Genomic DNA, 15,318 nt, shown 5'->3' on the forward strand with positions numbered 1-15,318 from the left:
CCCCAAATGATTTTGCAATGCCTTTGAAGACATCCTCATACCAAAACTCCATCGAAAGCTCTAGCACTCAGACCCAAACATGAGCTTTCCTAAAGAAAGAGTCATTAAGATCAATATTAGTCATCCACATTTGGAGTGAGAGGGAGGCCCTAGGAGCAAGAAAGGAACCCTTTTGCCATAGGAGATATATCTACATGACCCTTGAGGTCCCATTTCTTCTTTGCAAAGATACGAATGAAATCTATATTTGGCCTGGGCCCTAAAACTTTTCCTACCAGGGTTAGCTCCATTAAAGTGATATTATGATCAATGAGCTCATCAGGGACTTTAATAACTCTCATGCCTTTATCAACTTTAGAAATGACCTTGACCTAGGGAAAGGATGACTTACCGGTAGCTTTAGCTTGAAAAAGAGAAGACCATGCTTTAGATAAAACTTGGTCATCTTGAGAATGTAATTGATCCCTTCTCTTCCCCACAGACTTAGTCTACCTTGTGCCAGTGCTAGGAATCTTAATAGGTACAAATTTATCATCTTTTCTTGGGTCAAATAGTTGTAATCCATGAACCCCATCCACTTTTGTCTTAAGTGGAAAGTTATTTCTAAGTGTTCAAAATTGTTGTGCTTCCCACTTTGCAAAAATTGCATGACGAATATATGGTTGTATCAAACTTTTAAATTTGTCCATAAAGCTCCAACACTCATTTCCTCTTCAACATATTATAATCTTTTCAGTCCTTTCCCAAATTTAGTTTCATTCCTTACATATTTGTAACCCTTGCAAGTTATCCATCTTGTGACATCAACATCTTCATTATTCAAAGGGAAATGAGCCAAATTAGAAAATGTGTCAGATGTTCCTCTAATGCAATTAATTTGACCAATAGGATCATCTATTTTGTCACATAAAATAGATGAGATGAACTCTTTTCATCTACTAGGAGGGGCATTTTATAACCAAAAGTTTCTTCTATAAAATTTCAATAAACTTGACAGTGAGATCAAATTCAATATGATAACAACAACAACAAGTTTCAAACACTTTATTTCTCCTAACATAATATGGCTTCAATGTTTCAAATAATGTTTACCCAATTTTTATGTTAGGATTTTAACTACAAAATGAGACATAATGTTGTGTTATGTCCAACCAATGTTTTGTATGATGTTCGTAAAGGCTAGCTCTAATCCTATGTATAAGAACATCTCTAGTATTTGATGAAGGATGAGTATTATCATTCCAAAATGATATTACCAATTTTTTTATTCTATCATCAATCCTATCACAACGAGGAGCTCCATGCATAATTGTCCAATTTCCTTCCAAAGACCTATCATCCAAAACCATTCTCCTCTTAACATATTTAAAAAACCATATCTAAATAAAGCCACGGATACATAATTGACAAAAACTTATGATTACACTATTTTTTATTAAAAAAATACTCATTATCCATTTCACTCTTAAATCTCCAAAATCCCAATATTATTGGGTTAAAAAATTACCATTAAACCCAGAAATCTCAAAATTAAACTTACACATGCACATTTCACTCTTGCATCATCAACTTTTGATTCAAATTCTATTATCTTCTGTAATTCTATGGCTTTACTAATAGATTATAGATATAGTTAATATTATAATTTTAACATTTCAATCTTATTATCTTTTTAAATTTATCTTATCCTGGTAAGTATAGTAATTCTATTCATGATTTGAAATATTAGTTTAAGGAAACCCTTACAATCTTATTAGTTCCATCCTTACATGCCGGTACGGAAAAAGGTGCCGCGGGGTCGTGCATGGGAAGACGCGGAAGGAAGGAGACGGAGACAGAGGGATAAACGGTGTCATACCCAGCCAGTCGAAATAACTGGCTGGGTAGCCGTTGCCCATTGGCTGCATCCTCTTCCTTGGGTCGCACGCAGCCTCTTTTGGCCTTTTGGTTAGTGCTTGGGAAAGGGGAAACCCAATTGGTGACAGACTAGGGAGCGGGTGTTTGAATAAAGCTTATCAAATGAAACTTTTATAATATAAAAAAAGGGACTTTAGCACCTATAGATGCCCCACACGAAGTCTACCAGTGCTGGTTGGTGCTGACCTTGGGTCAGTGTGGGGAGGCATCTTTGGAAACCGCCATTATGGGGGCGATGCTATTTTATTGTGCATCGAAGTTGATCACCACCCAAGCTTAAACAAAGTTATAAACTTTCAACCACTGTTCTAAGCGCTCAACATTGGAGATCGTGTTGCATGTGAAGGGAGGGCGGCATCACAGACCTGCAGGGCCGCAAGGATTGGTCAATGCGGATGGGATGGGGGGGAGGGGTTGGTTCTGTGCCCACGTGGACAGTATTGAGGGTAGGCGCACGGGTTGGCGGGTGAGTTTTGCGAATTTGTGGGGAAAGGTAGATGAGTGGAAAGGGTATTAGGTTAGGCCATTTTTTGTTAGGAGTTTTAAATTAATGTAGTTTAGTTATAAATTAAGTTTAGTTTAGTTTAGTTTTTAAATGTTAGTTTGTTTAATTTTAATTGTTTTTATGCTAGATCAGTTGTTGGGTTAGTTTATTTAGATTTTTGTTAAGTAATCAGTTTAGTTTTTAAGTTATCTCCTACTTATCAATTTAGATTTTTGTTAAATAATTTTGTTTATTGAATGTAATCTTTGTGTTAAGTTAATTTCTGAAGTTTAAATTCTAATTAGTAATTGTTGTATTAATTTACTTATTAGATAATGTTAATTGTTAAATGTTAGGAGTAGTTAGTAATAGTTAGTCTTTTTTTAGTTGTGTTTTTTTTTTTTTTTTTTTGTAAAATTAAAATTATAGTATTATTAAGTAAACCTAGGATTTGATTTGTTAATATTAAGTAAAGTAAAATGTTATCATAAGCTTTTTCATTTAATAACTTAAATAAAATAAAGATAGAGAAAGAATATTTGTTAATGTTTCATTTTGTCAGGAGTTTAAATTATGTTTATTTAGGTTGTTTAGTATGTGCATAGGTTTAAAATTAAGTGTTAAGTAATTTTATAATCATTAGATTTAAACATTATCATTTTGGTGCTGTTAGCTTTAGTTTTAAATTTTCTAGTAGTGTCTTGAATTTTAAATATAGATGTCATTATGATTGGTTTTAAGTTGTTTAGTGACGAATTATTTGTTTTTGAGGTATGGAGGATAGACGTCCTAAAGATGCTTGAGCAAACTTGATCAAATAGAAATAATTAAAGATGTGAGATTTGAGTTATAATTTTTTTTTAAAAATGCTAGGGTTTGAGAGTGTTATAGATTAAGGTTAACCAGATAAACTTGGTTAGGAAATTAGGTTATGTTCAGAGAAAGATGTGAATGTTGTAAATTTATTAAAAGACGAAAAGAAATGATTTAATTAGCTAAAATGACTATATCACGATTTAAATGTGTAATGGACCCAGAGTTGTCTAGATAGCTCGATAGAATAAACCAAAAATGAAATTTGAATTTGAAAGTTGTATCCTTGAAAATTGAGCCTAAATGCCAATGTATCGACACATTCAAATGGAAATAAGTATCCCCGTGTCTTTAGGACTTCAGGAGTTTTGACCCGTGCATTATGTAGAGATGTCGACTCTACATCTTAATGACTTATTTTTGAAACCCATTTTAAACATTTGTCATCTTTCTACGACTAGATCAGTGTGGCATGTATTTTCATAATGGATTGTTAATCATCTTGAAAAAAAAAATCGTGTGTTTTTGCCTTGTATTTTTGGGCATGACACATTCGATCAAAAAGGATCAAGTATACAAGCCAGAATTGAGATATGTAATCAACAATTTAATTACATAAAAAATTAGGTCATCTCATTGATACTCTCTAATCATTGTAGCAATTATCTAAATCTCTTAATAGAGTTGGCTTAACAACTATTTGTAAATCCTCTAACAAGGTGGTATTTCTACTTGCAGTGTCTTAAAGACCTCTAACAAGAACACTCCTAATAGGGTGATCAAATCCTCTAACAAGGTCATACCTAATAGTGTGTTTTGTAACCCTTAATAGGTTGACTCCTAATAGGGCTCACTTCAAAAGAGTGAAAATCAGTAACTAGTTGCAAGTGGTGGATTTTCTTGAATTGGGTTCCCATGTTAAATCTTGGTATCACTTGTGTTCATACTATTTCTTTTATGTGTTTGCAACTAAGTTAAATACGCATAATCATAAATAATATCTTAAGATTTTAATGTTAAGTAGTTACCAAGTTATTTTAGTGTTTACTAAGTTACAACATTTGCTAGTGTAAGTCAAGTGCATGTGTGTTTGCCGAGTTACTGCAAAATATAGTTTAATCAAAGTTTTGATTTGTATTGAAATCTAAGGCATATGGGATTCATTTTAGTGGTAATTAATTCACCACACCCCTCTTAGTTACTCCTCTTATATTTCCAACAATTAATTTCAAAGCTTCTTGTGCTTACAGAGAAGTTTTCAAGGGCCTAAGCTAAAGATTAAGATGTAGCACAGAAGAGAGATTCCCAAGTTGAACAGAGACAACTTTGCAGCATGGAAGAAACTTATGAAGTTGCATGTGGAAACCATTAGCAATTCAAGTTTGAAATAGTTAAACACTTCTTACAAAACTCCTACTGGTACAATGTTTGTAGAAGAAATTGTTGAAAATAAAAATCATAATATCATGATGATTGACATAGCATCAGCTCTTAACTATGTTGAACTTGATGAAGTCAAAGATTGTGCTATTGCTCATGAAATGTGGACCAAACTAAAGGATATCTATGGAGGTGATGATAACGTAAAGAGGGCCGACATAGAAAACTTGAGAGGTTAGTTTGATTAGATGAAAATGACAAAGGATGAAAACATTGCAAAATATGTTGAGATAATCAAAGCCAGTGTCAGTGCTATCAAAGCCTTTGGAGGAATAATTAAAGATGTAATAGTGGTGTCATGTCCCCTATTTTGGGTAAATCGATTTAATAATAAAATACAATATAATTTATTATAAATTAAATATAATATAATAAGAAAGAGAATTTAATATAACATTATACATAAATAAATAATATAATTCTATTAAATAAATAAATAATAATAATAATTATAATAATTATATTGATGAAGTTAAATAAATAATAATAAAATCTTATAGAGTATTATTATCCAAACTAAAATTAATTATAATGAAAGATATAAATTTTAATAAGTTGAACCAATATTACCATTTATTTATTATAACCTGAATTATATTTTTATTAAGAATAATGATAATATAATTATAATATATTATAATAAATACCATCAAAAGTGTATCCTCCAATGTACAAAAAATATTAAATATTAGCATTTAATACAAAATATTAATTGTAAGAATATATTAAAATATATAATAAATGTAATTATATTCAAATATCAAAATACAATTAGATTTCTAAAGGTCACATCTTTTCTATCATACAAGTATATATAGGATAGATAGCCAAATAGAGTTAGGGGAAGGGAAAACTCGGAGATGAAAATAGGAAGATAAATGAAGACATTCACATATGTCTTCAATATAATATAGTCAGCCAACAATATAAGAGATGAAGAAACTAGCATCAAATGATAGTAGGGAACAAATAGAGGAATATCATTGCTGAGAACAAACCTTCATTCCCTAACAACAAAGGCAACTAGGAAGGAAGAGTTGTCACAGCATAAAAAAATGATTAGAATAATCAGATGCAAACATGACTCATTTCCTTATATTAGATTCAAAATCTAACTCAGTGATGGAGTATGATTGGTGGGGAATATAGCCCGCAATAGAATGATAGCAAGCATTGAATATGGAAGGAGGAATATGGAATGGATAATAATTAGCGAACAGAATATAGGAATTCATAATCTTCCATTTTATTTATAGGACTCAACCCTTCATACACAACTCATATAAGGAGAAGTCACAGTCTATATCAAGCACTTACAACACACAGATAAGTCTAGACAACATCTGACAAACATAGAAGGGAATACATAGCAGCTATATCAGAATAAAATACACAGTATTCAGTATTACGTCACACCCATGATATTCTACCAACAAAAATTCACAAGCAACAATTAACATACAAGGAGCACATCCTATCAGATGGGGCATTTTATTCAAATGAAGCGATAAAAGAAGTCTCATAATTCAAAATAAAGTATTAGCGTCATGAAGACATGTGAAGAATAAATGAGATATTGCTACAACGAACAAGATCTGACATCTTCATCTTGGCAATTCTATCATGGGGTGATTGCAAGAAGTTGGGTCGCAATTTTGCAGAAGTCAAATCCGCGAAATTGTACTTAGAAATGGGTACTCAATTTTTCTAGAATCAGGTACCCATTTCTAAATTCATGGTTCAGGCACTCGAGCCAGGATTTAAAAATTGGGTACCTGATGTTTAAAACTTAGATTGGGTGCCCAAGGCACTTAAAAATTGAGCACCTGATTGCTTTATAAATTGGGTACCTGATTTTCTTCAAATTAGGTACCCAATTTTAAAAATAATATAACCCCCAATTTTGGCATTTTTGAAGTCATTTTCATGACTTCAAAAATGGGAGCCCGATTTTCAGCTTTACCAACCACCCCCTGTTGCTAGTCCTCGATATTCCAGGTATTTTAATATGTTTTGTACTATTTTACTTAATTTTTTTCAATTTTATGTTGTATATGTACGTTAATTTATTGTTTTTTTCCAGTTTTAGTATACGTAAAGTTGTAAATTGACATTGTTAATGAGTATATGTTTAGATTATTGTATCTGTTAATTAAAATATAGTTTCATAAATGTTCATTTAAAAAATTATTATTTTAGATGTTTTGAAATGTATTTAATTTATGTATTTATTACAATGTTGAATGATTAGATTAGATGCAAATTCATTGTTTAAACATGTAATTACAAATAAATATAACCTCGACCTAAATTTATTATTTAAACTATAATGTTGACCTAACCATATATAGTTATGTACAATAAAACCCTAAACATATATAACTAAGTAGTTAATCATGTAACACCCCGCCAAGGGATCCAAACACAAAACTTAGTATTTAATGATTTTACTTAAATTGTAATGTACTTTGTTTCATGGATAAAAAATGGATGATGTAAACTATTTTATAAATATATATTCTTTTAGCCTTTCATACCCTGTGACATGTACAGTGGATGATTGTGCATTTTGAATTAATTTGCCACGTGACTTTTAGAACAAATGTATATTATTTAAATGGATTTAACTCAAGTAGTTATTCTTTCATGTGGATGTGTTATTTATTTTACTTTTAGTACTTATAATTATTTAAAAATGAAATGTAAATGTGCTCATTAAGGAATGTAATCTCTTATGTTTTTAATAAATGTAAATTATTGTATGTATGTTATTGCTTGCTTAGTAAAACTTTTGATTAGTTCTTTTGATCCCTTGGCTAGGCGTCATTTAGGATTAACTATAATCCCAATTTTAACCAAAACTCTAGATCATAACCCTTACTATCATCCTAACCATAATCTTAATTTACTAAAACCTACACCAGGTTATTTATAAATAATTAAATAACTAGATCCTAAGAACCAAGTACTAATTTTATAAATTTCAAACCATAATCGTAACCTTATTTATGATAAATTAAATTATCCTAGAGGAGCATCATATCTACATCTACATGTCATACATGTGAATCTAAAAATATTTACATATCTAATTACATCATTTATTGCATAGGAAGGATTTAAAAATTTCATTATATTATCCATGCATATAAAATCAAAAGAACCATATAGAGATATGTCATTTACTACATCCATCATAGATAATCAAGAAGGGTACTTAGGTAAATTTATATATAACACTATATTATAAGAAAAGAAAAACACCACATAGGAGCATGTCATGTCTAAACTAAAAAAATTTACCATGACACATGTAATGAGATCAAATAATATTTATAAGATTCATCGCATATACTATCAATGTATGGGGGTGATATAATCAAAATATCAGAAAATAAGTGATATCGAAGTAGTATATCTTAATATAACACTAAGATAAACTAACCCCTGGGTAACCCTAAACCAAATTGAATATCAAACTAGATTGAAAGCTAACCCTGGCCCTTAACTAATTAATATTATACTTGTAAACCAAATTAAATTAAACCATGATCATAAACCTAATTATATATCCCAACATGTTAACAATACAAACCAAATTTATCCTTGAATCCTTTCCCCAACCATTAACCAAATTGAACCCTTACCCTAGGATTGAACCAAGTTAAACATTGACCTTAAGACTAAACCAAATCACCCTAAACTTAAACCTAACTCAATAATATATTCAACACTTTAAAACAAAATTTAAACCTAACATTTTTCAATTAATGTTGGTTTTTAATCTAAAAGCTCTAACTATAATTCTATATCTAAAACCAAATTTAGTACTTTAAAACTTAATTCAATTTATTAACTCTCGTCCTAATTGAAACCTAAGCATAAACCTAATCAAAAAGTAAACCAAATTGAACCCTAATCCTAAAACTAATTAAACATTGATATCAATGTCTTAAAATGATACATCATAAAAAAATTAGAAGAGAAGAACGAATCAGGCATCTAATTAAATAACCCTCCCTCACCATCAAGAGGTGGAGGTGGAACATTGGTGTGAGTAGTAGGGACTAAACCCTTGGATGCCTAAGAATATATGTAGAGAAGTGAACAACTTGTCTTTCCACTAGATGCCTAAACCTTTATATCCTAAGTGAGTATTCATCATAATAGTAAACCTTGCTAGCTCAGATGATCGCCTATGTCTAGACTATCACTTGGTACTATGCTACTCTCAATATTCTCTAGAGTCCCCTAATGACATCTTGTTATGTGGGCTCTCCTTTGGCTTCCTGCTCCAGAGGCCCATGACAAAACATCAATAATTTAATATGAAAAAAATACAATTTTAAAAAAGGGGCATTGATTCATTAATTAATCCTAAATTAATTAATCAAATCAAGTTTTTAAATCCTATGGCTAGAACTATTAATTAAATGCATTAATTAAAATGATCAATTATCCATATCATCACTAATGGAAAATGAAATTAATTTCGACCAATAAAGCTTAATCATGTATTGATCAATCAAGGATTCAACCTTCACCACTAATGGAGAATGAATCCAAACCATTGAACTCCTAGAGATTTCTATAAATGTGCCATCAACTCAAGCTTTTGAGATATCTACATTTTTTGTAATAGGGTTATGAAAATCATTCTAGGTGATTTGCAAGTGCTTCTAAGTGAATAATGGGCATTTTCAAGAACTAATCCATATTAGAAGATCATAATCTCATTACACTTTATAGCTTTCTAGCATCATGTAGGGTTTATTTAGTGTGACTTGATTTCACATGATTACATCCATTTTATGATTGCATGTGCCTAATTTACAAAATATTAAACCTTGACATTAACTTTTAAATTCTAATTATGTCAAGTCAGAACCATTATCCTAAACCTTTATATCCTAAATTCTTAACCCTTAGACTAACTAAGTTATCCTAAATGGTAAACCTTTATCCTAAAAATAATCATAAATGCTAAGCCCTTGTCCTAATTCTAAATAAAAATATTAAGCTTAAATGTTAAACCCTAATCTTTACCTTAACTATGATTTACATGTATAAGGTTAGGGTTTAACATTTAACATTTAATCTATTAGGATCTAGTATTATGATTTGTATTCAATTCTAGAATATAAATGGGATCTAAACTATTATAATTTAGATTTTATAAGTATATTTAGATTTATGATTAAGGTTTATAATTAAGGTTTATATCTAGCAACTCATTAAAACACCTTAAGAAAAATGATAATTTATGAAGTTTAAGTATTTATGATTAGAATTAGGATCATTATATGGTTAGGGATAGGGTTCAGGTATTAGTTCATTAGGACATGATCTAGACTTATAGTTTGCATTAAAAAATGGATAATATTTAGGATTCAAACTTTAATCATAAATAATTTAATCAAATCATAATTCTATCTCTAAGCTTTCATTATAATTGTAACCTTAACTCTCATCCTAATGCCATCTATTATATATCCTTTAAACAATAGGACCATAATAGATATCCGAAACCTAAATATAATTCTAGAAATAAAACCATAATCCTAGGTAAGTCCCCTAACATAAAAGAACCATAATCATTATAATAATCTTAAGCTTAGCCATCATGAAAACCATAAACATAACAAAATTGTAAACCATAACCTTGCCATAATCTTAACTTTGTTTGATCTTGAGATGAACATATAATCCATAATGAGAATACAATCCCCCAGTGTCACAAAATAAGTGTAGATGAAATAAAAATTAGCTAGGTGGCTCCTAGTTTAAGAAAAGAAACCTTGAACTAACCTGGATATAATTTTTTGGAATATTATTTTATGATTAGACTTAAATTCAGTATTTAATGTTCAATTTGACTTAACCATTGAACTTTATTTATTTAATTGATATGATTTTAATAAAGATATGCACATTTATATCTAGTTGATATTTTAGATTTAAATTTTATTAAATAGTAATTTTGTCATTTTTAATGTTGTCTAAACATATATGGAGAGTATATTTGATGGACCCACTGCCACCCCCTCCCCCTCCCACACTCGTGCCTCCGTCCCCTCCACCTCCACCTCCACCTCCACCTCCACCCCCACCTCCACCACCCACTGCAGATGAGCTCCGTGAGAGCATGAGGCATAACCTTAACGACCTCATGCATGATATTAAGGCTATCCGACATGAGACGCACCCCCCTCCTCACCTACTACATCTTGTAGATAGCATGCAAGGCTTGATTCACTCCATACATCATTTAGATTCTGACATTGATTCATTTAGATCGTGGAGGGCAAGCATGCATGCCTTCTATTCCGATGGCTTATCATACAGACAGGTTCATAACCTCAACATAGGTAAAGGGAATTTTAAAAGTTATTTTGTAAACCCTAAGATGGCTGAGGAAATTAATGAGAAGAAGCCTCACATTTCCATTAGGTGGTGTACACATTCATGTATAGCAAAACATTTTTGGGAGCGGTGGTGGATGGTATTTGACCATCCACCACATGCTAACCATGAGGTGCCCATGTACTTCCTTAGGAAGCTATGGGCTGAGTTTGAATTGGGTTTGAAACCCAATTATTTTGATATGAAAGCATTTCAGGGGGTTGGTGGAGGGATTCCTCAAGATAGGCCTGGGGAAAAGTTTAGTGATAGAATGGAAAATCACAAGTGAGCTCAGCCCCTTCTACCTCTTCTTGCACCTATTGTGCCTGCTCCTCACCATCATGGAGTAGTTTCATCTGTTCTTACCCATTTGAGTGCCCTTTCGGGCAATTTAGTATAGCAGTGGATATAGGCAACACATGCTCCTCCACTTGGACATATTTGTACTAGCTGTGGAGGCATATGCATAGTCCCCCATAGTGATGTTGGTGTATCACATGATGACCATTATTCTAAGGGTGTTGATTTTGATGATGATGTATATGCTGCCCATGGTGATGGTAGTGACGAGATAGATGTGTCATCATTTGTTGACCTCATGCAGCATGGAGAGCCTGGAGAGAGTCAAGGGTAGCAGGTAAAATTTTAATTTTAATTTAAATATAAAGTACACGTAATTATTTACTTTCTACATACATGTGTAATTGTATTAACCATATTAATTTGTACGTTTGAAATAATAGAGGATGGATGATACTGTTCCTCTTAGGAGGTAGTATACTCTTTTTTCGAGACCTACAGACATTGGTGTCCCTTATATGGTATGCACTTTGAATTACACTATAAAAATGTACATTTGAACTCAAATTTAATAACATGTGCTCATATGTTCTTTTTATTTGATTTTGTAGGGATTGTCCACAACTACATAGTTTGATGTTAGTACATGCCCTGCTCCAGTTACCACTGAGGCACAGCCTCAAATACATATGGTATGAACTTTTGACTGAAGACAAATAATTTGTACTATTTTTATGTATGTACATTGTTATTAACTTATAATCTAAACAATTTTGACTTACATGTACATATATTTTTTTATTTGTTTTGATTTTATGAATAGGAGCCATATCGTACTCATCCATATAAGCCTCGATATAGTCTATTTTCAACTCCATCTTATTATCATCATGCTAGCATACCTGTAGACACATTTGTGACATTGGCTACTACTCAGGTATCATATATATACATGTTAAATTTATAGTGTATAAAAAATGTAGTGTACAAATTATGTACTTTTTATTTTTCATACTTTGTAATTATTCATGTATATATAATTTTGACTAAACGTTTATGTATCCATAATTTTATGACTATGTCACCATGAGTTTGTTGAGAGCATAGGACTTAGCTAGATGGAGGTACCTACATCGTCCTTTGAGGTCGAAATTGTGATTTATGTGCATAATGTATAGTTCATTATGCTCTAAAATCAAATTTTAAAAATGTATGTATTGTATATTACAGGACCTCACCACTGCTGCATTTGGCAGTTTTCATAGTGTGCCTCCTCCCGTTATTGAGGGACACCCACCTCATGTTGGATGTTAGTTTGCCCATGTGTCCTACTCAAGCAATAGAACATTCTAGCATTCTTGAATTGTCCTATACAATTATCTGACCATATCCAATGTTGTGTCATTTGAATTTGTCTCCTTTTTAAATTATCATAAAAGACCTTGAAACAATATTGGACAAACTCAGATGAATGGAGTTTATTATCACTTATATAAAAATGGTACTCTCTCCATATTTTTTGATCCTCCTCTGTACTATCAGGTGCATGCCTATAAACTATATGAACATAAATTGTTACTTGCACTAAATTGTAATATCATGGTTGTACCTCTTCTTGTGGTGCAAGTGTGTAGTTCTCTACAAAGTCAACAACTAAAAGTATAGTACCAATTGGAAATGTATTCTTACATATGCAAAATTTTCCATCAAGCCATCTAGAATATTAAGAGTGTTTAACATATTTTGGTATGATCACACTCTTAAATTCATCCATAAATGCATGACAACTAAATTTATCTGTAACTAGATCACATCTTCTTCCAATCTTCTCATCCTTTAATGGATATTCAATAGTTTTGAATCTCTTTACCTCAACTAATTGTTGTCGAAAAGTAGTCAAAGCATTTTCATGCAAATATTCATCTAACAAAGAAAGATTGCCCCACATATCACATGTACCAGAAAGACATGCATTGAAAAGAAAGTATTGATCATTAGGTGGCTTACAAAACAAAATTGATATGAAATATTTTATAGTTTGAGGTGGTATTTTTATACCACATTCTTGCAACATTTCTTTACTATGCATGTTACCATGTATAGATCAAAATACATCATAATGGTAATGAAATTGAATATGAGTTTTACAACAACATGTGATTCTTTCCTTGTTAATCCTTACATACCATGGTTTACACTTTCAAAAGATCTTTGACTAATGGTAATATTTAATACCTTACCATCTACAAATTTTTTAGACAATTCAGTTTGAGTCATGTCCAAAAGGTGTTTAGGATGTGGATCACGTATTTTTGACCCAATTCTCAATTTACGAACATCTCTTGAATTAGGTGATACTCTTGTATTATCATGCTAAAATTTTTTAGTCTAACTTTTGACTTCACTAGTAAGTTTCATATCACATCTCGGGAGTTTGCCACTAGAAGTTCATAAAATATTTTCTGGATCACATTCAAAGTTAACCCTTCTCTTTACAACTCTTTCTAAAGTCTTACGATTCACATTAAGATATCAACTTATGTTGCTAATCAATCTTTTGTCAGATGTTGATTTGTTAACTAAAGTTTTTGTTATTGCTCGTCATGTTACATTCTTATCTTTAGACCAACTTCTCTTTCCGATAACATCAAAGGCATTAGCAACAGTGGATACAACTTGTTTTAAAGACTCATTTTTATTCTTGAGTTTTGCATACGTTCCCAACCTTCTCATTACTTTTTTGCATTTTAGACATTTTAATTAGTTGCAACATTAACTGACATTGAAACCCAAATTTCTCATTATAAAAAAAATGCCTATACAATATATTAGCATGTGTCCTAATTTGTCTCCATGAAACCAATCTCTCAAGGTTATCTAAGACATCATTAGGAATATTAAAATTATGTTTAGACACTTTACTATCATTCTAACATGTTTTTTTAGTAGTTGGTGTTTCAATGTCTACATTCATGCAATTTTTATTTTTAGACACTTTACTATTTTCATTGTTATTTGGGATTTGAATATCATTCTCAAATCTTCTTGGTATTTCTTTCAAGGCATGCATTTCAATTAGATTTTTTTGTGCATGATCATTTAACAATTGCTTCTCATGAAGAAAATCTAAATAGTTTAAATCGTAACTTGCTTATAAAAAATCATCAATTTCATCACGAGAGAAAATTCGAGGGTTTGGAGACACACCTATATTGAATGCATGATTAGAATGTGCACTTGAATTTTCTTGTATTGGGTTCTCTTCTTTGACCTCTTCATCTATCGTGGTATCCTCCATGTCTTTCTCCTTTGAAACATTGTTCAAGTCTCTAATTCTCTGTCTTTTCTCTCATTGACGTCATGCTTCATTCTCTTTATTTGCTACAATCTCCTCACCTATCAGAACTTTTTCTTTGTTCTTTCTTCCTTGTTTTGATCCCATGTTTTCACCAATTTTGAATTTGAATTAGTAGCTTGAAAATTGTATAAGAGGACAAGAAAATAGAATAAGAATGACAGAATTCGCTATTGCAGATTGAAACTAATATTCAATCATTTCAATCATTAAAACTCAGTCTGTGGGGCAGCTTTTGGGGCCCAACGGGTACAATAGAAACGGGTACCCAATTGCTTAAAAATCGAGTAGCTGATTCTTTAAAAATTGGGTACCCATTTACAAATTGGGTATCCCATTTTAAAAAGAATCAGGTACCTGATTTTTAAATAATCAGGTACAATGGTTGAAAGCAATCAGGCACCCGATTTTTGAATTACAAATCGGGTACCCGATTCTTGAGACATGAGTGGGACTTTGGTATGACACCTAACTTTTGTATGGGGTTTTTCATTGAGGAAAGGCATGGCATAGGCTTGGTCCCACCAAGCCGTGCCTTTATGATCTATTTTTTTCTAAGACATTTAATTGACAATTTTTGGTATTGTCGTAATTTTTTTATAGTTGT

Source organism: Cupressus sempervirens, chromosome 8 (assembly GCF_028749045.1).
Source record: "Cupressus sempervirens isolate cs-2001-9-10 chromosome 8, ASM2874904v1, whole genome shotgun sequence".
In the NCBI taxonomy this organism is placed as follows: domain Eukaryota; kingdom Viridiplantae; phylum Streptophyta; class Pinopsida; order Cupressales; family Cupressaceae; genus Cupressus; species Cupressus sempervirens.